Here is a 26,713-nt window from a genome sequence, read left to right as displayed (position 1 = left end):
TGTTGTCAACCAAACACAATTTAATATTACTTGTGTAATAAATGTAAATAGCCTAAAGTTAAGGCTACCATAAAGTTAAGGCTCTTACAAACTAATGTTCCATTCAACAATATAAATGAGTAACTTATTTTGTGGTCAATGTATCTATAAATGTAATAATAGAACGTGTGCATGTTCAAGAGAGCATGCACATAGCAGGTCAATTCAGGTCTGTGGAGATCTTCACAATTGCTGTAATAATCTGTGCTGAATCTTGAACAGAATTGATCACTTGCACCACGTAGTTTTAATGTAATCTCAACTGCAATCCAGGGCATTTGGTTATAATATTAGATGAAGCACAGTGATAACATGTTAATATGTTGTATATGAAAACAACATATCTGACATTGTATTCCCATTTGAACTTTGCTGTGCTTTTAAATTGTTGAAAGTGCAGTGATCGTCATTTGTGTGACAACTAAATAAAAACATCTGACATTGTTTTTCAATTGGAATTTGGTTGTGCATAGTGATAACTACCTTTTGTCCATCTTTTTGAGTGGGTAAATATAGGTTGTAATCTCACTTATCAACGTCAACCAAATATTACTTCACTTATTCACTTCACTTAAAAAGTTTTTTTACATTTACATTTACATTTAAGTCATTTAGCAGACGCTCTTATCCAGAGCGACTTACAAATTGGTGCATTCACCTTATGACATCCAGTGGGACAGTCACTTAACAATAGTGCATCTAAAACTTAGGGGGGGTGGGGTGAGAGGGATTACTTAACCTATCCTAGGTATTCCTTAAAGAGGTGGGGTTTCAGGTGTCTCCGGAAGGTGGTGATTGACTCCGCTGTCCTGGCGTCGTGAGGGAGTTTGTTCCACCATTGGGGGGCCAGGGCAGCGAACAGTTTTGACTGGGCTGAGCGGGAGCTGTACTTCCTCAGTGATAGGGAGGCGAGCAGGCCAGAGGTGGATGAACGCAGTGCCCTTGTTTGGGTGTAGGGCCTGATCAGAGCCTGGAGGTACTGAGGTGCCGTTCCCCTCACAGCTCCGTAGGCAAGCACCATGGTCTTGTAGCGGATGCGAGCTTCAACTGGAAGCCAGTGGAGAGAACGGAGGAGCGGGGTGACGTGAGAGAACTTGGGAAGGTTCTTTATTTAACCAGGTAGGCTAGTTGAGAACAAGTTCTCATTTACAACTGCGACCTCGCCAAGATAAAGCAAAGCAGTGCAACACAAACAACAACATAGTTACACATGTAATAAACAAACATACAGTCAATAATACAGTAGAAAAAGTATATATACAGTGTGTGCAAATGAGGTAGTATGTTGAAGTTGAGGTTAAGAAAGATATCAAAAAATATATGCAAAGAAAAAAAGATAAAAAGATATATACATGGGACACGACAAGATGAGGACAAAAAGACCTCTGACTGCTATGCCATCTTGGATAAAGTTAAAGTAAGGTTCATTCTAGATTTACCAGGCTGGCTGAGAAACACAATACCTTCATAGTTCAGAACAGGTGGTGAACATGTGTGACAAACGTGCATGTCCAGCAGGACATACCGGTTCTATTGATTTGCTTGAATATTCTTCTAAATACAGGACTATTCATGTAACCCATTTTCACTGTCAAATCCACAGAGTATCAACCCCTTTTCTCATGCATGGCTACATCAAGAGTGAAATGAACACCACTTTGAGTATCTTTAGGGCAATCTTTATTTTTCAGAAGCAATGAGATTACATGTCCAGCTATCGACATGGTGTTATACAGTATGTAAATGATCTATTTTAATAGGATTAGGGCATGTTGGTGTACATGGCTACCAGGGTTATGAGCAGTAGAGGAACCTGGTTGCTGGGTTCTAACCCCTAAAGCTAGCTCATTTGCTTCCACTCTCAGATTAGAGCCTCCCCATGATTACCTCCAAACCCAGTTCCTGACATGAAGGCTAGCCCAGCCAATCAACTCATATTGTACATACACGGCACTGATTAACTAACTGGCTTAATGTTGCCCAAATACAGATTTAATGAATGTTCCTTTTCATGTAATTCCTTCCTCACTTTTGTTACGTCATGTGTTCAGCAATCGGTTTCTGACAAAATGCAAATTAGTAAGTAAAATTGAAATAAAAATGATTTCAAAACCGCCTCAGCACTTCGTAATATGCTAATATGGCTGTTGGTGGCAGCACTTGGCATTAGAGCCTGGGTGAGCGCAAAGTGAGAAATCCCAACTTGGGCATGAGATGATGAATATGAAAAAATGCTTAAAAGCTGGGTCTTTGTGTTGATCAGCTTGGTCCTCTCAGTAGGCTACTCATTAGTATTCAGGGTAGACTAATGTAGAAGATAGTGACAGTCAGGATCCTGACCCGTGGTCAAGTGGCTATGTCTGATGACTTAATTAGGGTCAGAGTCAGAGCAGACGATGCCTAGGTTTCTACTCATTAGAATGTCTCATTAATGATTTTTTGAATAGGTCGATTAAAAATAATTTGTAGTATCAGTCTCATTCGCGTATGGTGCCATGTATTAAGACAATTACAGCATTCATTTTCATTTTGGTAAGTCATGTCAAAAGTGTAGTATATCATTCAATTGAATGCTGACAAGCCTATACATGTGTAACTTACTGAATTAAAACCAATTGGTTTTATTTACTCATGGATACTATAAATTCAATACAATCTGTATTTTTTTCCTTTACTTGGTGGTACCTGTGTGGTAGCAATCATTCAGAATATTGGCTTTTTAATGTTCGACATTTCATACAAGAAGCTTTCAAAATCAAGTGTGATTTTCATATTGTAATCCATCAGTTGCTAATAGAGATCTGTTGAATCTCCTGAAACTACCCTTTGTGTAATTTGAGTTAATTGCAAAGCTACAATTCAATTGTTACATGCACACAAAGGCGGGCACACACACTTGCTTTCTCCAGCCTGTGTCCTGGGCTCATATACCCACTCAGAGGAAAGGTGATATCTGACAGTGGGAAGTAATCTGCTCTATTGATCATGCTGTCAGCATCTGACTTCAGTCAGTGAAAAGGCAGGCCAGCACAACTGACGTTAACCCTTTACTGAGGAACACAGGGTGGAACACGGGACCGTTAATTAAAACATTGGTTATATGGTTAGATGACTGACCATCTGTTCAGATAAAGTAGTATTTTAATGGCGAGGTGGTGGGAAGCCAAAACCTTTCCATAATGTCTCACATACGCCTTTATAGTCTGTTGGACAACAGCAATAGTTAGATTGTTTTGTATTGCTTTATCTCCCCCCTCATGGTGCAGTATTAATTTGGGAAGCCTCTAGTGTGCCGTTACCTATAGGGAAAGGGGTGGGCTGTGGGGATAGTCTTTGGTTTTGAAGATCACAGGGTGGATCCCGAGGGGGCGTTGATGCAGACTTTAGCTTTGGTTTGAAAGCGAGAGTGCTCCATATAACAGCGTTCCGTCAAGCCTCTTTCCCATCAACTTCAGTGAAACCGAGATGGTTTTTACCCCATTGAATATTTATCATATATCTGATTTGGGGGAAGAGATTCCTGGGCTGTGGCAGCCCCCTGAGGCATGGAATCCAACACTCTGTAATGGAAGTTCAAAATGGCTGTCCTCCGCTGCCTTCTGGACATGGTTAATTCATTACCTGTTGGCATCTACACTGTACTTGTTAAGAAATGCACTCCATAGCATGTCACACATACCTCAACTAGTCATCAACTGCCTTAAGACTGTGGTGGCCTATAATCTTCATTTGAGTTTAGTTAAAAGCATATGACTAGAAACAAAACATATCCAGAGAAAGGGGCAAGTGAATAGATACTAGTACATGATATAGAGTCTTCAAACTGACAGATATCCATCTGTATCCACCGAAGGCACATACTACCAGTAATACTCCTATACTGGACAACTTTCGAATCATGTGGTAAATGCCTATGCTATATTGTACTGGAGGTGTAATCTGCATTTCATGTGGAAGTACTGTAATCTGGGTGAAAAAACGATTTGTCTATTGGTGCTAGATTTAGTGTCACCCCTCCTTACATTGTGCATTTAAGTTCAAACTGCTTTGGTGTGGAGGAGATCAATTTTCTGCAACAGGAACATTAGTGTTTCGATAGTCGAGGGTATTAAACTCAAGTCATTGTGTGCTATTGTTTGGCATGTCATATTGATTATCTCCTGGGTTTCACTGGCAAGAGTCAAATATTGTATTCTTTACATTACATTACATTACATTTAAGTCATTTAGCAGACGCTCTTATCCAGAGCGACTTACAAATATTCTCAACAGCATTGCACCCAGAATGGGATTAATTGGAAAACACATAAGTACTGCAAAATCAGGCAAGATTCAATACTTTTCATGGAACGTGTCACGTAAAAAATGGGCACAAATGAAAAAGGGATAATAATCACTTTTTGGTTTCAGACTAGCTATTAGAGCAAATTAAAGTTCCAGCTTGGCAAGAAAATATAGAAAAAGAGTCAGTCATTGAAGTGGGAGAAAACACGGCTCAAAAGTGAGGCTCACAAAAACTGTATAGGCCTACTGAAGAAAAGGACTATGGCTATGACAGACTAAGCTAGGTTCAGGATTGTTTCTGCCAACAGTGCGTCGGTCAGAATGCTAATCAGGAGATGGAGTTTAGGGGTCAGGAATCTAGATTATGGGGTATTTATTACACCGTTGAACACGATAGAGGTTAGGATAAAGTTAAGAGTTTGGTAGGAAGGATGTGTTTGTCTGGAAGAGATACAAAAGGGAAACATTGGAAACCCAACATAGGTGCAGACATGAAAAAGTACTGCCGGGTGACTGTGGGAAATAGGCTAAACATAATATCTATAAACTAAGGAGACTGACAGCATGAACTTAACAAAGGAGCAATAGCATACTAAGAACATGGATATCAAAAGAGTAGCATATAGCAAGTTAAAGGCAGCATAATATACATAGTTTAACTTACATCTCCAACGTCATAATAAATAGGCACTTACTTTCTCATATCACACACGAAGGAAGGTAAAGGGCCGCCCCGTGGCTTCACTAAGGATGCACCATTACTAGTGCTCTGTTTCTTCTTCTATGATATCATGGCGGTCTGCAAACAAACGTTTAAAGTGCATGCCGCCACCTACTGTGCTGGAATACATGTTCAATCACAATTGACCCAATTCTGTACATCTTGGCCATGTTCTGTTATAATCTCCACCCGGCACAGCCAGAAGAGGACTGGCCACCCCACATATGCTCTCTCTAATTCTCTCTTTCTTTCTCTCTCTCGGAGGACCTGAGCCCTAGGACCGTGCCCCAGGACTACCTGACATGATGACTCCTTGCTGTCCCCAGTCCACCTGACTGTGCTGCTGCTCCAGTTTCAACTGTTCTGCCTTATTATTATTCGACCATACTGGTCATTTATGAACATTTGAACATCTTGGCCATGTTCTGTTATAATCTCCACCCGGCACAGCCAGAAGAGGACTGGCCACCCCACATAGCCTGATTCCTCTCTAGGTTTCTTCCTAGGTTTTGGCCTTTCTAGGGAGTTTTTCCTAGCCACCGTGCTTCTACACCTGCATTGCTTGCTGTTTGGGGTTTTAGGCTGGGTTTCTGTACAGCACTTTGAGATATCAGCTGATGTATGAAGGGCTATATAAATCAATTTGATTTTATTTTATTTGTACTACCATGAAAATATAATTCTAACCAAATAAATCCCTAACTTCTACCACACCCTTCACCCTTCACCCTCCCCCCAAAACCCCTCCCCAACCCCATTAAACTTTTTCTACATCACGGTGAAACACTTCACACCCTTGGGATTGTTCAGCATGTCAACAACCATTTCAACAATAGCATCTGTTACCCCCAATACATATTTTGCTGTCTCTATAATAACCTTAAACCTGGCATTTCTGCTTTCCATAACAAAAGTCGTATTGATAACCTTACCAATAAAATCTACGAAGTCAAATTCATTCATTATCAAAGTGTCCTTTTACACCACACATTCATGGGCACAATATTTCTGAATAGGCCTGGAAACCATGCCAGGACCAGCAGAATCACCAGGTTCACATATTACAGGTACATCCAGGTACATCCATGTAAGCTCCATCAGTCCGCACTGTAGTTCTACCAATCTGTTTTACAGCCTATGCATATTATACATCATGACTGATCCTATGTCTTTGAGCCTCTCTAGCCTCTCTCTGTACCTGGCATCCACCAAATGCTGCACTGTGTTCTCCTCCACAATTACAGCACTTAATCTTCACATTGCTTCCACATTCACCGTAATCATGTGCCCCTCCACACTTTGCCAATATTTTTTTTCCTTTACACTGAGAAGTGATTAGGGAATCTGGAACAGGTGTGGAGGGAAGGGGCATGGCCTAGGGTAATTGGAAGCAATTGGAGTCCTGTAGGGATGCTATGACCCTTCACAACACCTACTGTTCATATGTGGAGATCAAATTAAGTCGTCTCATTTGTATGTGCAGGTTGGGAGGCTGTCTTTAGCAGACAGAATCTACCATGTTTCCAACTGAAGAGTAAATTGGAGTAGAGGACAGGTCTTATTCTCTCTGCTTTGCGTGGCTAGCCCGGGGCTGGCTGCTGGCTGCTCTTTGGTTTCACACTTTGGGGAGCAGACAGACAGCAGCAATGTAACATGTTAATATTGCACTGCAAAGTTCTACCCACTGACCATGAGCTTTGACAGGAAAAGCTATTCAACTATTGATTTGGTCCTTCAAATCCCTCATTATTCATAGTACCTGTTATGGGCCAGTCCCCTAGGAGCTCTCTGTAGAGTCATCAGAGCCGTGTCTAGCTCTCCTCTCACTCAGGGACGTGTTGTGCATGATAAAGCTAAATCTCTCGCTTAGCTGAAATCAATATTCTAATCCATGAGTCACATTCACTCTTACCTCTCTTCCCTCTTTAGGAGAAACAAGGGATACAGAGAGAAAATGTTCCATTTGAGGTCAAGGACTGTATGGCTACAAGCATGGTATTCTGAAGGTACTTTCGCATACTTCTGGACTGTATCGTCTGGCTCTAATGCTCAAAGTCAATGCACAAGCATACAAGAATATAACAACGTTAAACAATTTATTTGGTGTAAATATCAGTCTTCTAAATGGATATTGTCACTTGATTTGCATGCCCTCTATGTAAATCTAACAATAGCGAACTGTCTTTTGTTGTCGTTACATTCTACATTAAATTGTTGTCATGAATCTGTGCCTTTTTAATTGCAGACGTTATAATTGGAGCAGAATGCTGAGACCTGTCTTTCTCTGTGAGGTTTCTGGAGGCAGCTGATAAGTACAGAGCTATATCCTAATTGTTCTCCATAATACACTGGCACAAAGACAGATTTTCATATAGTACCAGTCACAAGTTTGGACGCATCTACTCATTCCAGGGTTTTTCTTAATTTTTTACTATTTCCTATATTGTAGAATAATAGTGAAGACATCAAAACCATGAAATAACACATATGGAATCATGTAGTAACCAAAAAAAGTGTTAAACACCCTTTGCCTTGATGACAGCTTTGCACACTCTTGGCATTCTCTCAACCAGCTTCATGAAAGTTTCTTCTAGTGCAGTAGCAAAACCATCAAACACTATTATAAAACTGGCTCTCATGAGGATCGCCACAGGAAAGGAAGACCCAGAGTTTCCTCTGCTGCAGAGGATAAATTCATTAGAGTTAACTGCACCTCAGATTGCAGCCCAAATAAATACTTCACAGAGTTCAAGTAACAGACACATCTCAACATCAACTGAATCAGGCCTTCATGGTCGAATTTCTTCAAAGAAACCACTACTAAAGAACACCAATAATAAGAAGGGACTTGCTTGGGCCAAGAAACACGAGCAATGGACATTAGACTGGTGGAAATCTGTCCTTTGGTCTGATGAGTCCAAATTTGAGATTTTATGTTCCAACCGCTGTGTCTTTGTGAGGCGCATAGTAGGTAAACGGATGATCTCCGCATGTGTGGTTCCCATCATGAAACATGGAGGAGGAGGTGTGATGGTATGGGGTTGCTTTGCTGGTGACACTGTCTGTGATTTATTTACAATTTAAGGCACATCTGGTTTGCACTTAGAAGTACTATAATTTGTTTTCAACAGGACAATGACCCAACATACCTCAAGAAGGAGGGTAATGGAGTGCTGCATCAGATGACCTGGCCTCCACTGTCACCTGACCTCAACCCAATTAAGACGGTTTGGGATGAGTTGGACTGCATACTGAAGGAAAAGCAGCCAACAAGTGCTCAACATATGTGGGAACTCCTTCAAGACTGTTGGAAAAGTATTCCATGTGAAGCTGGTTGAGAGAATGCCAAGAGTGTGCAAAACTGTCAAGGCAAGGGGTGGCTACTTTGATTCCATCTGTTATATTTTATAGTGTTGATGTCTTCACTATTATTCAACCATGTAGAAAATAGTAAAAATAAAGAAAAACCCTTGAATGAGTAGGTGTGTCCAAACCTTTGACAGGTACTGTACATCACACCCATCATCACACACAATTGGAACAGGTGTTTAAAGAAAATGCATTGTAATGGCTACAGTCTGCAGGAATCAAGTCACCCATTAGTTTTGTATTTCCGATCCATTATGTCAACTTTTTGTTTCATAACCCCTTAGTCATTAACATTCCATCGTCTTCACAGAGTGATTACATCCTTACAAAGTTAAATGGTTTCTCAAAACTCTAATATAATCCCCCCAAGCCCTGTGCTGTGTAGCTGTAGTATGCTTTATTCCAGACTGAAACCAGTATTTTCACCCTTTGACTACAGTGTTATTCTCGTGTGTTCCCCTGTTGGGTGTTCTAAATGACAGGCCCACGGTGGCTGCCAACCTCCCGCCGCCCCCGACTCCACATGGTCTCTCACAAAGCTAATGGCCTCACCAGGCCTGTCAGGACTCTCCAGAGCACATCCTTTGTGAGGGCTCTGCTCCTCTCTCACCCCTGCTGCCCTTCACCTTACTACAAATGTCAGATAATATTGATTTGGCGGGCAGTAACAAAGGCCTAACTGAGATGGCTCCCTTTGTAATATCATAATGCACCGGCCTGACCTTCTTCATATAAACTGGAACACTATGGTGCAGTATCAATATTTAATATCTTCCTTTATTACATTTCCCACAGTTACTCCGACCTCATTCCACAATAAATTTCCACTTTCTATTAATGACCCCAAACCACTACCACAGTCTCTGTATAATTATTCAGATGTTGCCATTGTTGTTGCTTACAAGCCTTATTCGTATGTTTCTCTTGGTAGCTTCCTTCCCTCATTTCGAACCTAGTATTTGACATGTCTAAGCACTACAGTATAGGAACACATGGCAGAGGATAACATCATTTAGAATTTGGACACTGTGCCCCTTCCATAGAAACATTAAAGGGCCTTGGAAGACTGCTACTCTCTTGTGATGCAAATTAAACAAAGTAGGAAACATTTCACCAAGGAAACAAAGGGAATTTTCTACCATGCCTTTTGGGTATTTCATAAAAACTTAAGAAATCTCCTCCTTATTTTGCAAATAGACTGCATCAAAGTGGGATATATCATCTACTCCTGTGGTTTATTTATAATTCAAGTGTACAGAGCTGTGATTGCAGCGATATTAGTTAGTGGTAAAAGGTGTACAACCTCAAAGCTATTTATACATCCTTAGAGAATACTAAACATTTGTTCATGTTCATCAAAACACTGAACTTAATGGAGAAGATTATATTAGTCTTGTGGAGGACAGGATTATAGCGAGATATGCACCCAAACTGTGACATCGTTTCTCTCAGATAAATTACCTTGAAACAAATCGAAACATCCAGAAGATTAGAAGATAAACATACTCAGTAGTAGAGTTATTCATTCAAACAGGACTAGATGGAAATTGTTGTATTGAAACAATGTAGCAGAATGTCTACTTTCTATTTTTTGCATGACTGATATCCAATTATTTCACTGTTTGAGAAGGACAGAAAACTCATTAGGAGTCAGACAACTGCAAATGTGGCTCTTGGAGTCATTGGTGTAGCTACTTATCCTATGACATTTATATAATTTTTAAAAAGGTTTCCCGTTTACAAGGAAGGGTCCCATCTCTGCACTACTCAGATAGCTCCCGACTGAAAGGTTGAAATACAGTAATAAGCCCTCCAACTGGCTGTGTCAAGACTTTTCCTTCTAAATCTGTCATGAGAATTTTAATGTTTCTCTTGTTGTCTTTTCATTTACTGCTGGTCTTGTGCTTGCAACATCTGTGATGGAAAACATAATGATAATCTATTCTAGGGATGTTCACTGAAATACACCAACAGTTAGTCTGACCTGATTCCACAATAGATTTCCTCTTTACTATCTATAAATGACCCCAAACCACTGTCACAGCTTCTGTATAATTATTCAGATGTTGCCATTGTTGTTGCTTAAAAGCCTTATTTTTATGTCTCTTGGTAGTTTCCTTCCCTCATTTCTAACCTAATATTTGACATGTCTAAGCACAGCGTGGTCTACAGTATAGGAACACATGGCAGAGGATGACATCATTTAGAATTTGGACACTGTGCCCCTTTCATAGAAACATTAAAGGGCCTTGGAAGACTGCTACTCTCTTGTGATGCAAATTAAACAAAGTAGGAAACATTTTACCAAGGAAACAAAGGGAATTTTCTACCATGCCTTTTGGGTATTTCATAAAAACTTAAGAAATCTCCTCCTTATTTTGCAAATAGACTGCATCAGAGTGGGATATATGATCTACTCCTGTGGTTTATTTATAATTCAAGTGTACAGAGCTGTGATTGCAGCGATATTATTTAGTGGTAAAAGGTGTACAACCTCAAAGCTATTTATACATCCTTAGAGAATACTAAACATTTGTTCATGTTCATCAAAATACAACATTTTATGGAAATGGTTATATTAGTCTTGAGCAGGACAGGATTGTGGAGAGATGTTTACGTTCAATTCAATCTTCACCAAGCTGTGACATCGGTTTTATCAGATAAGTTACTTTGGTAACACTACATTAAGTTGACCCTATTACCATGTATAGTAATAACTGTTAACAGCATAGTAGTAACATAGGTTTTGCTAGGTAATCACATGGTAACAGGGTTGTTGCAGAGTCAATTACACAATTGGAACAAGGAATGTGTAATAACACATTCACTTGCTGAAGGTTTTTCCACGTGTGACTAATGTTATTGCACATTTTCTTGTTCCACTATGTCACTAATGTTTTGTAATTACACATTTGAAAGTCAACTGTGAATTACCATGTTAATAACACTAACCAAAAATCAGACCTTGTTACATGTAACTACAAGATGCACATACCATCAACATGTAATACAATGGTTGATAAATAGGCTAGGACCTGTTAACAACAATTGTAAGGCATACCCTGTCATTATCTACCGGTAATCTTCAATTCGTTTAGTTCGAAGTTATGACCTGGTTCAAAGGCTATACCAAATCAAGTGTAATGTAAGAACAATGTACACTGAACAAGAATATAAATGCAACACACAACAATTACAGTTCATATAAGAAAATCCATCAGTTGAAATAAATAAATTAGGCCCTAATCTATGGATTTCACATGACTGGGAATACAGATATGCATATGTTGGTCACAGATGGCTTTAACAAAAGTAGGGGCCTGGATCAGAAAACCACTCATTATCTGGTAGGACTCCCACTTGTCTCACGCAGCGCGACACATCTCCTTCGCATTGTGTAGATCAGCCTGTTGATTGTGGCCTGTTGAATGTTGTTGGTTGTGCGAAGTTGCTGGATATTGGTGGAAACTAACACGCTGTCGGACATGTAGATCCAGAGCATCCCACACATGCTCAATGGGTGACATGTCTGGTGAGTATGCAGGCCATGGAAGAACTGGGATGTTTTCAGCTTCCAGGAATTGTGTACAGATCCTTGCAACATGGTGCATTATCATGTTGAAAAAGAACGTGATGGCGGCGGATCAATGGCACGACAATGAGCCTCAGGATCTCGTCACAGTATCTCTGTGCATTCAAATTGCCATCGATATAATGCAATTTTGTTTGTTGTCCCTTGATGATGCCTGCCCATACCATAACCCCACCGCCAACACTTCACTTTGTGATCAGCAAACTGCTCGCCCACACGACGCCCTACACGCTGTCTGCCGTTTGCCCGGTGCAGTTGAAACCGGGATTAATCTGTGAAGCACACACTTCTCCACACCTGCCTCTGATTGAGAACCACTCCAGACAGCCATAGACTTTGCTAGATCACCCCACTAGCTACAATCCCAATATATACACACCAAAACCCCAAGACAAAACACACCACAATACAAAAACCCCATGCCACACCCTGGCCTGACCCAATACATAATAATAAACACAAAATACTTCGACCAGGGCGTGACACTAATGTCAACACGTTTTCCAAATCGGTTAATAAACATTACTAAATGATCATAAAACTTGTGAAACATTTAGTTTACAATGTTATTTCAGTATTTGCTATTACTTACATTGCACTTTTTCACATTACAAACCTTTAAAAACAACAAATTAAGAGACAAATATAGTATGTGGCTTCTACTCTGGTTGCAGAGGAGAGTGTGAGGGGTCAGTATGATGTCACTTCCTGGTGACAGCCCAGCATTCTTTTGTCTTCTTATTTATTTTCTTATTTTTTATGTGCCAACGTACAATGTCCGTTACTAAATATTGAACAAAAAGTTTAACTAAATGTTTCATGAGTTGTTGTTTTTACGATTTTGTATATGTGAGAGTTCCTCCAGGAAGTGAAGTCACACTGTGTTAACTGTATGGGTCAAATCAAATCAACGTTTATTTGTCACGTGTGCCGAATACAACAGGTGTAGTAGACCTTGCAGTGACATGCTTACTTACAGGCTCTAACCAATAGTGCAAAAAGGTATTAGGTGAACAATAGGTAGGTAAAGAAATAAAACAACAGTAAAAAGACAGGCTATATACAGTAGTGAGGCTACATACAGACACCGGTTAGTCAGGCTGATTGAGGTAGTATGTACATGTAGATATGGTTAAAGTGACTTTGCATATATGATGAACAGAGAGTAGCAGTAGAGTAAAAGAGGGGTTGGCTGGTGGTGGGTGGCAGGTGGCGGGACACAATGCAGGTAGTCTGGTTAGCCACTGTGCGGGAGCACTGGTTGGTCGGGCCAATTGAGGTAGTATGTACATGAATGTATAGTTAAAGTGACTATGCATATATGATAAACAGAGAGTAGCAGCAGCGTAAAAGAGGGGTTGGGTGGGCACACAATGCAAATAGTCCGGGTAACCATTTGATTAGCTGTTCAGGAGTCTTATGGCTTGGGGGTAAAAATATTTGAGAAGCCTTTTTCTCCTAGACTTGGCACTCCGGCTTGCCATGTGGTAGTACATGTTGCTGGGGATTGGATGTGTCCGGTGCGAGATGGGCAGGTTGAGGTTGCTAGAGTTAAAGTAGTATAGAAGGTGTCATATGCTGAGGCAGTGAAGAAAGTGGAGGAGGATGGGTCAAGAGTGAGGGATTCTGAGAGGATACCAGTGAATAGAAGATCTGTGCCAGCACAGAGGGATACGCCAATGAGGGATTTATGCTTCAGTAAGGTTGGCTTCTTATCGTTCATAGCAATGGTTATCAACTGTGCCGCAGAAATGGAATATAAATCACAGAAAATAGATGTTGTGTTGGCAGCTGCAGATAAGTACTTGGGGGTATGAGATTTTGACTTCAGAAGAGTTACAGCGTGTGTGGCTTGGTGGTGTCCTGTCCTCTCAGGCCATTAGTCTGGGGTAGGATCAGATAGGGTTAAAGTAGTGGAATAAGGGGCTGGGTTTTAATGAGTATAGGGTTATTTGGTTGGGTAATTAATATATATATAATATATATATAATATATTTTTTTTTCCTCAGTTCCCCATTGTCATTTTGTATAACAAAGTGTAATAGATCTATACTATAATTTAGTTGGGGGTGGTAATGCAACATATTGGATGCCAACCGTCGTTAAACTTCACAGAAAAAGAAAGAGAAGAAGAAGAAATGATATCACACTGACTTCGAACCTCTCACACTCTCTTCTGCAGAGTTTCTGAACCCAGAACCTCAACATCACGGGACTTCCGTGAATGCTTGCGAAACAGACTAAGCAGACCAGGCCGGGGTTTGGGATTTGAAGTCAATGAGAGAAGTGAAAAATTCTTCCATAGATTAAAATTTTCTTGAAATCTAAAGGCTGAAAACTTTACTACTAACCTTGTGAATGTAACAAACTCATTTTTTTCAAAAACAACTTTATTTCGGAGTGCCTTTGATGGCCTGCACATGCGCAGTTTGCCGCGAGGTGACCATTAGACCCAATGATCTGTTACTGCGCATGAGCTTAGCTAGCCAACATCACCATGATATCGTCTACAAGCGTTATCTGGGATTTCTATTGGAGAAACAGTTTATGCCTATCTTCATACTTTACGGTCTTTGCTATTTATGTCTCTTAATTTTTAATGTTTATAGGTTTGTAATGTGCAATGTAAGTCTCAACATAGTGAAATAACATTAAATAAATGTTTCATAACTTTTATGATGAGTTAGTAACTTTTATTGACCGAGTTGAAAAACGTGAGGACATTGCGCCAGTACTTATCTAGCTTTACCACCACCCTGTGTTAGTATGTTTTACTTAGTAAAATATTTCTTGCTTGGAGTCTAAAATGGGGAAATTAATTTGAACGGTGTGAATATAAACCTTGTGAATATAAACATTTCTCCTGGTTATCTTATTATCTGCAAAGGTTGTTACATTGTAACTTCATAGTAATTATAAAGGTTATACCCTACTGGGTTTGACTTTACATGAAGTTGCTTGATCCTAGGTAGGTACATGCTAATTACATGTATATCCTATGTAACTACTATGTTAGCAGTTATTACTGTGTTAGTTACAAAACATTAAGTGTTATTGTTACGTTAAAACAAATCAAAACATCCAGAAGAATATAAAATAAAACTATACTCAATAATAAAGATATTTATCCTTAAAGGAATAGATGGAAATTGCTGTATTGAAACAATGTGGCAGAACGTCTACTGTTTTGCATGACTGATATCCAATTATTTCACTGTTTGAGAAGGACATAAAACTCATTAGGAGTAAGACAACTGGAAATGTGGCTCATGGAGTCATTGGTGTAGTTACTTATCCTATGAACTGTATAAAAAAAATATGTTTATTTCCTGTTTATTGAAAGGGACCCATTTCTGCATTACTCACAGTAGACCTTACAGTGAAATGCTTACTTACAGGCTCTAACCAATAGTGCAAAAAAAGGTATTTGGTGAACAATAGGTAGGTAAAGAAATAAAACAACAGTAAAAAGACAGGCTATATACAGTAGCGAGCCTATAAAAGTAGCGAGGCTACATACAGACACCGGTTAGTCAGGCTGATTGAGGTAGTATGTACATGTAGATATGGTTAAAGTGACTAGGCATATATGATGAACAGAGAGTAGCAGTAGCATAAAAGAGGGGATGGCGGGTGGTGGGTGGCGGTACACAATGCAGATAACCCGGTTAGCCACTGTGTGGGAGCACTGGTTGGTCGGCCCAGTTGAGGTAGTATGTACTCGCATCTACTGCTCTGATGGTTGCAACGTGTCAGTGGTGGAAAACCTACTTTAATCAATTCTAGAGATTCAGGGAACCTTTTTAAGGTTCAGCATGGCTAGTTGACGATTAGATAGTGATGATAGAATTCTATACGCAACTTATTGATTGTTTCCCACCCAATTGAGTTAATGGCATGTCTGTCATAGCAAGAACAGTGTGTAAGATCACTTTCTTCTCAGACTAAGATATGCAGTATATGCAGGGATAAGATCTCCTCTTGTCGCTGCAGAAACCCATCTTTGTCCTCTACAGCTGCCTGTGTCATGGTCCCTCACTCCCAGCATGTTGAGCTCTGAGAGCTCTAGGGAGCACTAATCTGTAAAGATAGATTCATTCGTTGCATCTCTACCCCTCATTATTTCACGTATCAAATACATTTGCTGGAAATAGGAGAGGCTGTAGAGAGAAAGCCATGTTTTAACTGCTTGTTGCGTAGCTCAATTGAAGGTGGATTGTCCTTGTCAATTTCCCTGACTAGATTTACTATGGCATGGACAAGACCAACTTTTTTCAGTCGATGCATAACATGTTTCAAAATGTTTTGTCCTTCATGTGGAAACATAAAAAAGGTTTTTGAATAATCACGTTAACACTTTCTTGTATTTTAATATATTTTTTAACATCCTTTCCTGATGAATATCTTCCTTGAGAAAAATCAAGTGCAAATACATTAGAAGGGGCCGACAACATTGCATGGATGTGATTCAATATATCCATCGGGTTATGGCAGAACCTTGGCAGCTCAAACTCAATTGTGTAGTGACTACACAGAACCTTGGCAGCTCAAACTCAATTGTGTAGTGACTACACAATTATGTTTGTACACTGCACTTTGGTGACAGATCTATTTCTCCACTGTTGAAAGACTGTGTGTCCCAAGAGGGCTGCACCACACCGGCGTACGTGACAATGGGTTGTCACTTCTGTTTAATTTTAAATGCAGGGCTATGAAATAGGAGGCAGGAATTGGAGGTGGGAGAATCAATTTCCGAATGGATGTTGAATACATTGGATCAATTAGCACTATTTGAGTGGCATTTAAATAGACTGCAATTATTCTAATTGACAGAAGTGAATTAATAACGGTGACTTCCTGATAGGTCTCCAAGCCGATGGATTCCATCACAGATGGCATAGAAAACAGTTGTATTGCATTTATTGTACATTTATTGTACATACAGAGACACATGCCATATTAGATTTGTGTGTATTGTTGTGTATTGTTAGATATCACTGCGCTGTTGGAGCTAGGAAAACAAGCCTTTCACTAGACCCGCAATAACATCTGCTAAATATGTGTGTGACCATTAACTACTTTATTTATGCAAACCATATCTTCTCTATCTGTTATGTTGTTATGAATTGGTAATTGGTTGGCTCCTGTTCTCAGGTGTCAATATGATATTCTAATATACACTCCCCTACTTATTTATTTGGACAGTGAAGCTAAAACTTTTAATTTGTCTTTATACTCCATCATTTTGGATTTGAGATCAAATATTTTACGAGGCAACAGTATTCAGAATGTCACCTTTTATTTGAGGTATTTCATCTGTTTTATGTATCTAATCCTCCCATTTGAAGGTGTAATAAGTATTTGGACAAATTCACTTATAGTGTATTACATTAAATCAAAAGTGTAGTATGTGGTCCTATATTCCTATCACGCAATGACTGCATCAAACTTGTGAATACAAACTTGTTGGACTCATTTGCAGTTTATTTTGGTTGTGTTTCGATTATGTTGGGCCCAATAGAAATGAATTGTAAATAATTAGTCATTTTGGTTTAGTGACTTTCACTTTGAACAAAAAACAGATAATCTACACTTCAGTGTAGGGAGAGTGAGACACCTTTTAGTCTCCAAGTATCTATTGAAGCAATAAAGTAATAATTTCCTGTTATCACTCTCATAACAATCTCATTACATTTCAATTTATTTTTCCAAACTTGAAATCATGGACTGCTGAAATATGTCCAGGTACAAGAGCAATTAGAGGCTGTCTATAGTCTAGTAGTCTGTGCAGTCCAAGAGCCTTGACGTGTTCCAGGAGCTAAGTGTCAGTCGAACAGGAACCTAATTTTGCCTGCTTGGGTATAATCGATGGGGCATTAAATAAAAGGTGGTATTAAGCATGATGTTGGCATCTACTGCTGCTGCTGCTTAAATTGATCTTTTTAATTGCCCTAGAGCGACAAACTTGAAATATATATTTTTCACAAGAAACTCACTGTTGATCAAGAGGGTACTTAATTCAGTTAAAGACAAAATCAAAGCCTGGTGTGCAGACTGTTAATCAATCTGCATTTATGCAGAGATCTGGTTCTGAAATTGAGCCGATCAATTGTGTTGTGAAAAAGGTGGGGGTGGTATACAGAAGATGGCCCTATTTGGTAAAAGACCAAGTCCATATTATGGCAAGAACAGCTCAAAAAGCAAAGAGAAACGACAGTCAATCATTACTTTAAGACATGAAGGTCAGTCAATCCGGAACATTTAAAGAACCTTGAAAGTTGCTTCAAGTGCAGTCACCAAAACCATCAAGTGCTATGATTAAACTGGCTCTCATGAGGACCGCCACATGAAAGGAAGACCCAGAGTTACCTCTGCTGCAGAGGATAGGTTTATAAGAGTTAACTACACCTCAGATTGCAGCTCAAAACAATGCTTCACAGAGTTCAAGCAACAGACACATCTCAACATCAACTCTTCAGAGGAGACTGTTCATGGTCAAATTGCTGCAAAGAAACCACTACTAAAGGACACACATAATAAGAAGAGACTTGCTTGGGCCGAGAAACATGAGCAATGGACATTAGACCGGTGGAAATCTGTACTTTGGTCTGATGAGTCCAAATTTGAGATGTCTTTGTGAGATGCAGAGAAGGTGAACGGATGATCTCTGCATGTGTGGTTCCCATCGTGAAAGCATGGATGGTGTGAGGGTGCTTTGATGGTGACACTGTCTGTGATTTATTTCAAATTCAAGGCACACTTAACCAGCATGGCTACCACAGCATTCTTCAGCGATCCCATCTGGAATTGCATTTAGTGGGACTATAATTTGTTTTTCAACAGGACAATGACCCAACACACCTCCCGGCTGTGTAAGGGCTATTTGACCAAGGAGGAGAGTGATGGAGTGCTGCATCAGATGACATGGCCTCCACAATCACCCGACCTCAACCCAATTGAGATGGTTTGGAATGAGTTGGACCACAGAGTGATGGAAAAGCAGCCAACGCAAAGTGCTCAGCATATGGGGGAACTCCTTCAAGACTGTAGGATAAGCAATCCAGGTGAAACTGGTTGAGAGAATGCTAAAGCTGTATGCAAAGCTGTGTGCAAAGCTGTCATCAAGGCAAAGGGTGGCTACCTTAAATAAATACACATTTTGGTTACTAAATGTAAATGTTATTTCATAGTTTTGATGTACTCACTATGTTGAAAATAGTGAAAATAATGAAAAACACTTGAATGAGTAGGTGTGTCCAAACTTTTGATTGATACTGTACATTATTAAGACCTACGCATGACTGCGTTCTGAATCAGCCAAATTCATTCCCCTCCTGATACAGTGAGACTGAGTAGAGAATCTGTAGGCTGCTAGTGTTTTTCTCCCTGTGTGCTGGCTGTCTGGCTGACGTGGTGTTCAGTGGGCAGATCAGACATGCTGCAGGCTGGGTAAGGGACAAGGTAGAAACGCAGTCATTACTAATTGTCAGGGTTCATTGGGCCTCACTATCACTCTTTGTTGACTGTGTAGAGTTGGTAGACGGGTAGTAATGGAGTTGCCCATCTCACTCCCATCTCTCGCAGCATGACTAACAGAGGGCCTGTGTGCTCTCCAGTCAAATAGAATTGTGTTGCTCTGAGCTGGAGGTTGGGCTGGCTGTCACCACTCCTCTACCCTCCACCACATCATCCTGTCTGGAAATGGGAGGAGAGCTATGCTAGGCCTGGCTACCACTCTATCACCTGTCCTCAGAATGTACCACCTTCCACAACTCCATGCTTTCATTCTTAAATTATGGAGAATATACAATTCTATGTAAGAAACTACAAATCCCAATTGCATACGTCGTTATTGTACATTTTTTACTGTAGCATTGCCTCACAATGTGATATATTTATCAGGATGTGAAAACTACAACCTTGCAGAAATCAGCCACCCCCCACCCTTCAATATAATCTTGTGTCCCACGTGAAAATATATTATTTCCCCAGCTGTCCGTAGTTCCATCCCAGATTCAGCCCACCTGATGGTGATGGCTGTTGTCATCATGGCCAACGGGTCCATCAGGAACCTCCAGTGACTGTGTGAAACTATGGCAGTAGGATGTGACTTGGAACATCTCATTGGCTTCCATGTTGACTGACAAAGTTTGGAAATTCAAAACTGTGTGGGTGTGACTGGGACCTCCAATGAAAGGCTCTTTAGTTCAGACACCCCCGAAACCCTCCTCCTCCTTTAAACACTCCCCAATGCACCCTTTGAATATGAATTACACTCTTTTATTTTCTCTCCCTCTCTCACTCAATGGAGAGACTATGGAACACATAGGAGTCAAGTCTTATGCTCTTTGCGTGGTTGTCTAGCTTTTTATTTTTAAAATGGGATCAATCGAAGCCATAGGTCCCTCATTATCCTTGGCTGAAAATGTTACCATTTTTGCTACCACAGAAAATATACATAGCAATGGGATATTGTGAGAATGTAATTGCTTCTTTCCTCTTTCTCGTTTTTGCATCTCATTAAGCTTTGTAAGTGCCTTCAAACATTTCCTGAAGCCCCTTCAGTTCTTTTCTCCATATCAAATGAATTTTCATCCTTTTTTTGCTGCTTTTGTTTGCCTCTAAAAAGGAGCTGCTTGTGCAGAAATAATTAGCTGTATTATGTCCACAGATGTAGGCATTTGCATTCTGAAGAGAGATTCCCACTTCTATTAATATATCCAGGAACGGTCCTGGGCATAAGTGACATAAGTCGACGCTTAGGTCCCCCGGCTGCAAGGGGGCTCTGGACCACTTTGAATTTTTTTATACCATAAAGCTTCGATTAATGCAGAGTCTCAAATAGCCACCCGTCCCATTTAATAGCTGGGCAAAGACACGATTTTCAGCAAATAAACACCTGTTTCAAATACACGGTGGGTTTACGAGGTTACCATGAATGGTTTACGAGGTTTAATGTTTGATTTGTGAAATTAAATAACTCAGTAATAACAACAAAAAATGATGGCAATCATCCTTTTTATTTTACCAGTAAGACACTGCAAATCAGTAAGAATCTGCTAGCCATTGGCTGCTAACAGCTGCGCACCCGGCCTGGATCCACGAGGGTGCAAAAGGGGGCTTAGCCACAGTTGAAACTTGTGCCCCCCCACCGCCCCTATTTAGCTAGCTCGAATCTACCACTCCCAAGGAATTGACTTCGCCAAGGTACCCAAACAAAGCCAAAGCGGAAGAAGAGCAATGAGCAGCAGCAGCATCAAACCACTGAAGCCGCTGCCAAGCCCGGCAGTGATGATACTGCAGAGCACCAGCTAGCTCCGCGTGCAGAGCCTATCCACCCTACCACAAGGACCACCAGGATAATGGCTCCACAGCCACCACCACCTCCGACTGTTCTTGAGAATCTTGGAACAGAGGAGCCAGCCCAGTTTAGCCTAGAATCCTACTCTAGGTTTTCTGTCCAAAAATGTTAATTTAATAGCAACTGGTTCATAGGAAGAGAGTGGTTGAAATACTGAAATACAACATTTTGTTTCTTGTATCGAAAGTTCTGTGTTAGGTCCAATGGTAATGCAGACAAGGCCTTTACCCATGCTGGGTATTCTAACTGGAAGCATGCTATTGATAGTACCAATAACGACACAGTGTGAGACTTTACAAGCATTTCGCCACACTCACATTAACATCTGCTAACCATGTGTATGTGACCAATAACATTTGATTTAATTTGACCCAGATGCAGACACAGGAGGCATATGGTTCGAGTCTCTGATATATATTAAAACTAAATGCATGCTCTTCAACGGATCGCTGCCCACACTTGCCCGCACGACTAGCATCACTACTCTGGATGGTTCTGACTTAGAATATGTGTGTCAACTCTACGATAGAACAGCGACAGGGTGCCAGGGATTCCTGCTGCAATTAGACCTCTACCTGTCCACCGTTCGACCGGCCCCCTCAGAGGAGGAGAGAGTAGGGGTCCTCATCACCTGCCTGTCTGGTAGAGCCCTGGAGTGGGCTAATGCGGTCTGGAATGGGCCCGACTCGGCAAGAGACAACTACTCAGAGTTCATCCGCCGTTTCAGGGCCGTGTTCGATCACCCTCCAGAGGGTCGTGCGGCAGGTGAGAGATTGTTCCATCTGAGACAGGGGAAGAGGAGCGCGCAGGACTTCGCGCTGGAGTTCCGGACCTTGGCTGCGGGAGCAGGGTGGAACGACAGGGCCCTGATAGACCATTACAGGTGTAGCCTGAGAGAGGACGTCCATAGGGAGCTGGCCTGTCGGGATACTACACTTGGCCTGGATGGACTGATAGACCTGTCGATCCGGTTGGACCATCTGCTAGCTGCTCGTGGACGTTCTGAAAGGGTCTTGTCAGTTCTACCTCCTGATCCTCCTGCCCCTATTCCGATGGAGTTAGGAGGTACCGCATCAAGGGAGATCGGAGGAGGAAGCTCCTCCTGTACCAGTTGTGGCCGGAGAGGGCACACGTCTGGTCGGTGCTGGAGGAATTCATCTGGGAATCATGAGGGCAGGCAGAATACTCATCGGTCACCCCAGGTGAGTAAGCACCACACTCTCCCTGAGTTTCCTGTTGGTCACATGTTTCTATTAATTTGTTTCCTAAATTATTCTCCTTCTCTCCAGCATAAGGCACTGGTAGATTCAGGCGCAGCTGGAAACTTTATAGATCGCGGACTCGCTCAGAGGTTGAGGATTCCGTTAGTTAAAGTAAACCCCCCTTTTCCTGTGCACTCTTTAGATAGTCGACCATTAGGGTCAGGGCTGGTGAAGAAAGCCACAATTTCGTTGGAGATGATTATGCAGGGGAATCACAAGGAGCGAATTAGTTTGTTCCTTATCGATTCACCTGCGTTTCCAGTTGTTCTGGGGATTCCCTGGTTGGCTATTCATAATCCTACGATTTCGTGGAAACAGGGAACTCTACAGGGGTGGTCTGATGAGTGTTCAGGCAGGTGTGTAGGGGTTTCCATCGGTGCTACAACGGTGGAGAGTCCAGACCAGGTTTCCACCGTGCGCATTCCAGCTGAGTATGATGATTTGGCTATCGTTTTCAGTAAAAAGAAAGCGACCCAATTACCACCCCATAGGCAGGGGGATTGCGTGATAAATCTCCAGGTTAATGCTGCACTTCCCAGGAGTCATGTGTATCCTTTGTCTCAGGAGGAGAAGGTGGCTATGGAAAATTATATCACAGAGGCTCTGGGACAGGGGTACATTCGGCCCTCCATGTCACCTGTCTCTTCGAGTTTCTTTTTTGTGAAGAAAAAATATGGTGGTTTGCGTCCGTGTATTGATTATAGATGTTATGCAGGTGAATGAGGACCCAAAAGCGACTTGGCGAAAACAGAGTTTTTAATCCAGTAAAGTTACTTTACAAACAAAAGGCATAATACTACTCGTAATGACGAGAACAGACTGGAGACTTGATCAAGAACTGCAGGTTGCCTCGGGAAGGCACTTGAACGTAGCAGACTCAGACACCTGCTCACCACGCAGCATCTGAGGGAAACACGACACGACAGGGCAATACATAGACACAGCACGGTGAACAATAGACAAGGATCCGACAGGGCAGGAACGGAAAACAAGGGAAGAAATAGGGACTCTAATCAGGGGAAAAGATAAGGAACAGGTGTGGGAAGACTAAATGATGATTAGGGGAATAGGAACAGCTGGGAGCAGGAACGGAACGATAGAGAGAGGGGAGAGAGGGAGGGGGAGAGAGAGGGATAGAAAAAGGGAACGAACCTAATAAGACCAGCAGGGGGAAACGAACAGAAGGGAAAGCATAATGACAAGACAATCTAAGACAAAACATGACAGTACCCCCCCCACTCACCGAGCGCCTCCTGGCGCACTCGAGGAGGAATCCTGGCGGCAACGGAGGAAATCATCAATAAGTGAACGGTCCAGCACGTCCCGAGACGGAACCCAACTCCTCTCCTCAGGACCGTAACCCTCCCAATCCACTAAGTATTGGTGACCCCGTCCCCGAGAACGCATGTCCATGATCTTACGTACCTTGTAAATAGGTGCGCTATCGACAAGGACGGGAGGGGGGGAGGGAAGACGAACGGGGGTGCGAAGAAAGGGCTTGACACAGGAGACATGGAAGACAGGATGGACGCGACGAAGATGTCGCGGAAGAAGCAGTCGCACAGCGACAGGATTGACGACCTGGGAGACACGGAACGGACCAATGAACCGCGGAGTCAACTTACGAGAAGCTGTCGTAAGAGGAAGGTTGCGAGTGGAAAGCCACACTCTCTGGCCGCAACAATACCTTGGACTCTTAATCCTGCGTTTATTGGCGGCTCTCACAGTCTGTGCCCTGTAACGGCAAAGTGCAGACCTCACCCTCCTCCAGGTGCGCTCACAACGTTGGACAAACGCTTGAGCGGAGGGAACGCTGGACTCGGCAAGCTGGGATGAGAACAGAGGAGGCTGGTAACCCAGACTACTCTGAAACGGAGATAACCCGGTAGCAGACGAAGGAAGCGAGTTGTGAGCGTATTCTGCCCAGGGGAGCTGTTCTGCCCAAGACGCAGGGTTTCTGAAAGAAAGGCTGCGTAGTATGCGACCAATCGTCTGATTGGCCCTCTCTGCTTGACCGTTAGACTGGGGATGAAACCCGGAAGAGAGACTGACGGACGCACCAATCAAACGACAGAACTCCCTCCAAAACTGTGACGTGAATTGCGGGCCTCTGTCTGAAACGGCGTCTAACGGGAGGCCATGAATTCTGAACACATTCTCGATAATGATTTGTGCCGTCTCCTTAGCGGAAGGAAGTTTAGCGAGGGGAATGAAATGTGCCGCCTTAGAGAACCTATCGACAACCGTAAGAATCACAGTCTTCCCCGCAGACAAAGGCAGACCGGTAATGAAGTCTAGGGCGATGTGAGACCATGGTCGAGAAGGAATGGGGAGCGGTCTGAGACGACCGGCAGGAGGAGAGTTACCCGACTTAGTCTGCGCGCAGTCCGAACAAGCAGCCACGAAACGGCGCGTGTCACGCTCCTGAGTCGGCCACCAAAAGCGCTGGCGAATAGACGCAAGAGTGCCTCGAACACCGGGATGACCAGCTAACTTGGCAGAGTGAGCCCACTGAAGAACAGCCAGACGAGTGGAAACAGGAACGAAAAGGAGGTTACTAGGACAAGCGCGCGGCGACGCAGTGTGCGTGAGTGCTTGCTTAACCTGTCTTTCAATTCCCCAGACTGTCAACCCGACAACACGCCCATAAGGAAGAATCCCCTCGGGATCAGTAGAAGCCACAGAAGAACTAAACAGACGGGATAAGGCATCAGGCTTGGTGTTTTTGCTACCCGGACGGTAAGAAATCACAAACTCGAAACGAGCGAAAAACAACGCCCAACGAGCTTGACGGGCATTAAGTCGTTTGGCAGAACGGATGTACTCAAGGTTCTTATGGTCTGTCCAAACGACAAAAGGAACGGTCGCCCCCTCCAACCACTGTCGCCATTCGCCTAGGGCTAAGCGGATGGCGAGCAGTTCACGGTTACCCACATCATAGTTGCGCTCAGATGGCGACAGGCGATGAGAAAAATAAGCGCAAGGATGAACCTTATCGTCAGACTGGAAGCGCTGGGATAGAATGGCTCCCACGCCTACCTCTGAAGCGTCAACCTCGACAATGAATTGTCTAGTGACGTCAGGAGTAACGAGGATAGGAGCGGACGTAAAACGTTCTTTTAGAAGATCAAAAGCTCCCTGGGCGGAACCGGACCACTTAAAACACGTCTTGACAGAAGTAAGAGCTGTGAGAGGGGCAGCAACTTGACCGAAATTACGAATGAAACGCCGATAGAAATTAGCGAAACCTAAAAAGCGCTGCAACTCGACACGTGACCTTGGAACGGGCCAATCACTGACAGCTTGGACCTTAGCGGAATCCATCTGAATGCCTTCAGCGGAAATAACGGAACCGAGAAAAGTAATGGAGGAGACATGAAAAGAGCACTTCTCAGCCTTTACGTAGAGACAATTCTCTAAAAGGCGCTGTAGAACACGTCGAACGTGCTGAACATGAATCTCGAGTGACGGTGAAAAAATCAGGATATCGTCAAGATAGACAAAAACAAAGATGTTCAGCATGTCTCTCAGAACATCATTAACTAATGCCTGAAAAACAGCTGGCGCATTGGCGAGACCAAACGGCAGAACCCGGTACTCAAAATGCCCTAACGGAGTGTTAAACGCCGTTTTCCACTCGTCCCCCTCTCTGATGCGCACGAGATGGTAAGCGTTACGAAGGTCCAACTTAGTAAAGCACCTGGCTCCCTGCAGAATCTCGAAGGCTGATGACATAAGGGGAAGCGGATAACGATTCTTAACCGTTATGTCATTCAGCCCTCGATAATCCACGCAGGGGCGCAGAGTACCGTCCTTCTTCTTAACAAAAAGAACCCCGCCCCGGCCGGAGAGGAAGAAGGCACTATGGTACCGGCGTCAAGAGACACAGATAAATAATCCTCGAGAGCCTTACGTTCGGGAGCCGACAGAGAGTATAGTCTACCCCGAGGAGGAGTGGTCCCCGGAAGGAGATCAATACTACAATCATACGACCGGTGAGGAGGAAGGGAGTTGGCTCGGGACCGACTGAAGACCGTGCGCAGATCATGATATTCCTCCGGCACTCCTGTCAAATCGCCAGGTTC

Source organism: Oncorhynchus gorbuscha, linkage group LG01 (genome assembly GCF_021184085.1).
Source record: "Oncorhynchus gorbuscha isolate QuinsamMale2020 ecotype Even-year linkage group LG01, OgorEven_v1.0, whole genome shotgun sequence".
Lineage (NCBI taxonomy): Eukaryota > Metazoa > Chordata > Actinopteri > Salmoniformes > Salmonidae > Oncorhynchus > Oncorhynchus gorbuscha.
This window is presented reverse-complemented; position numbering follows the sequence as displayed.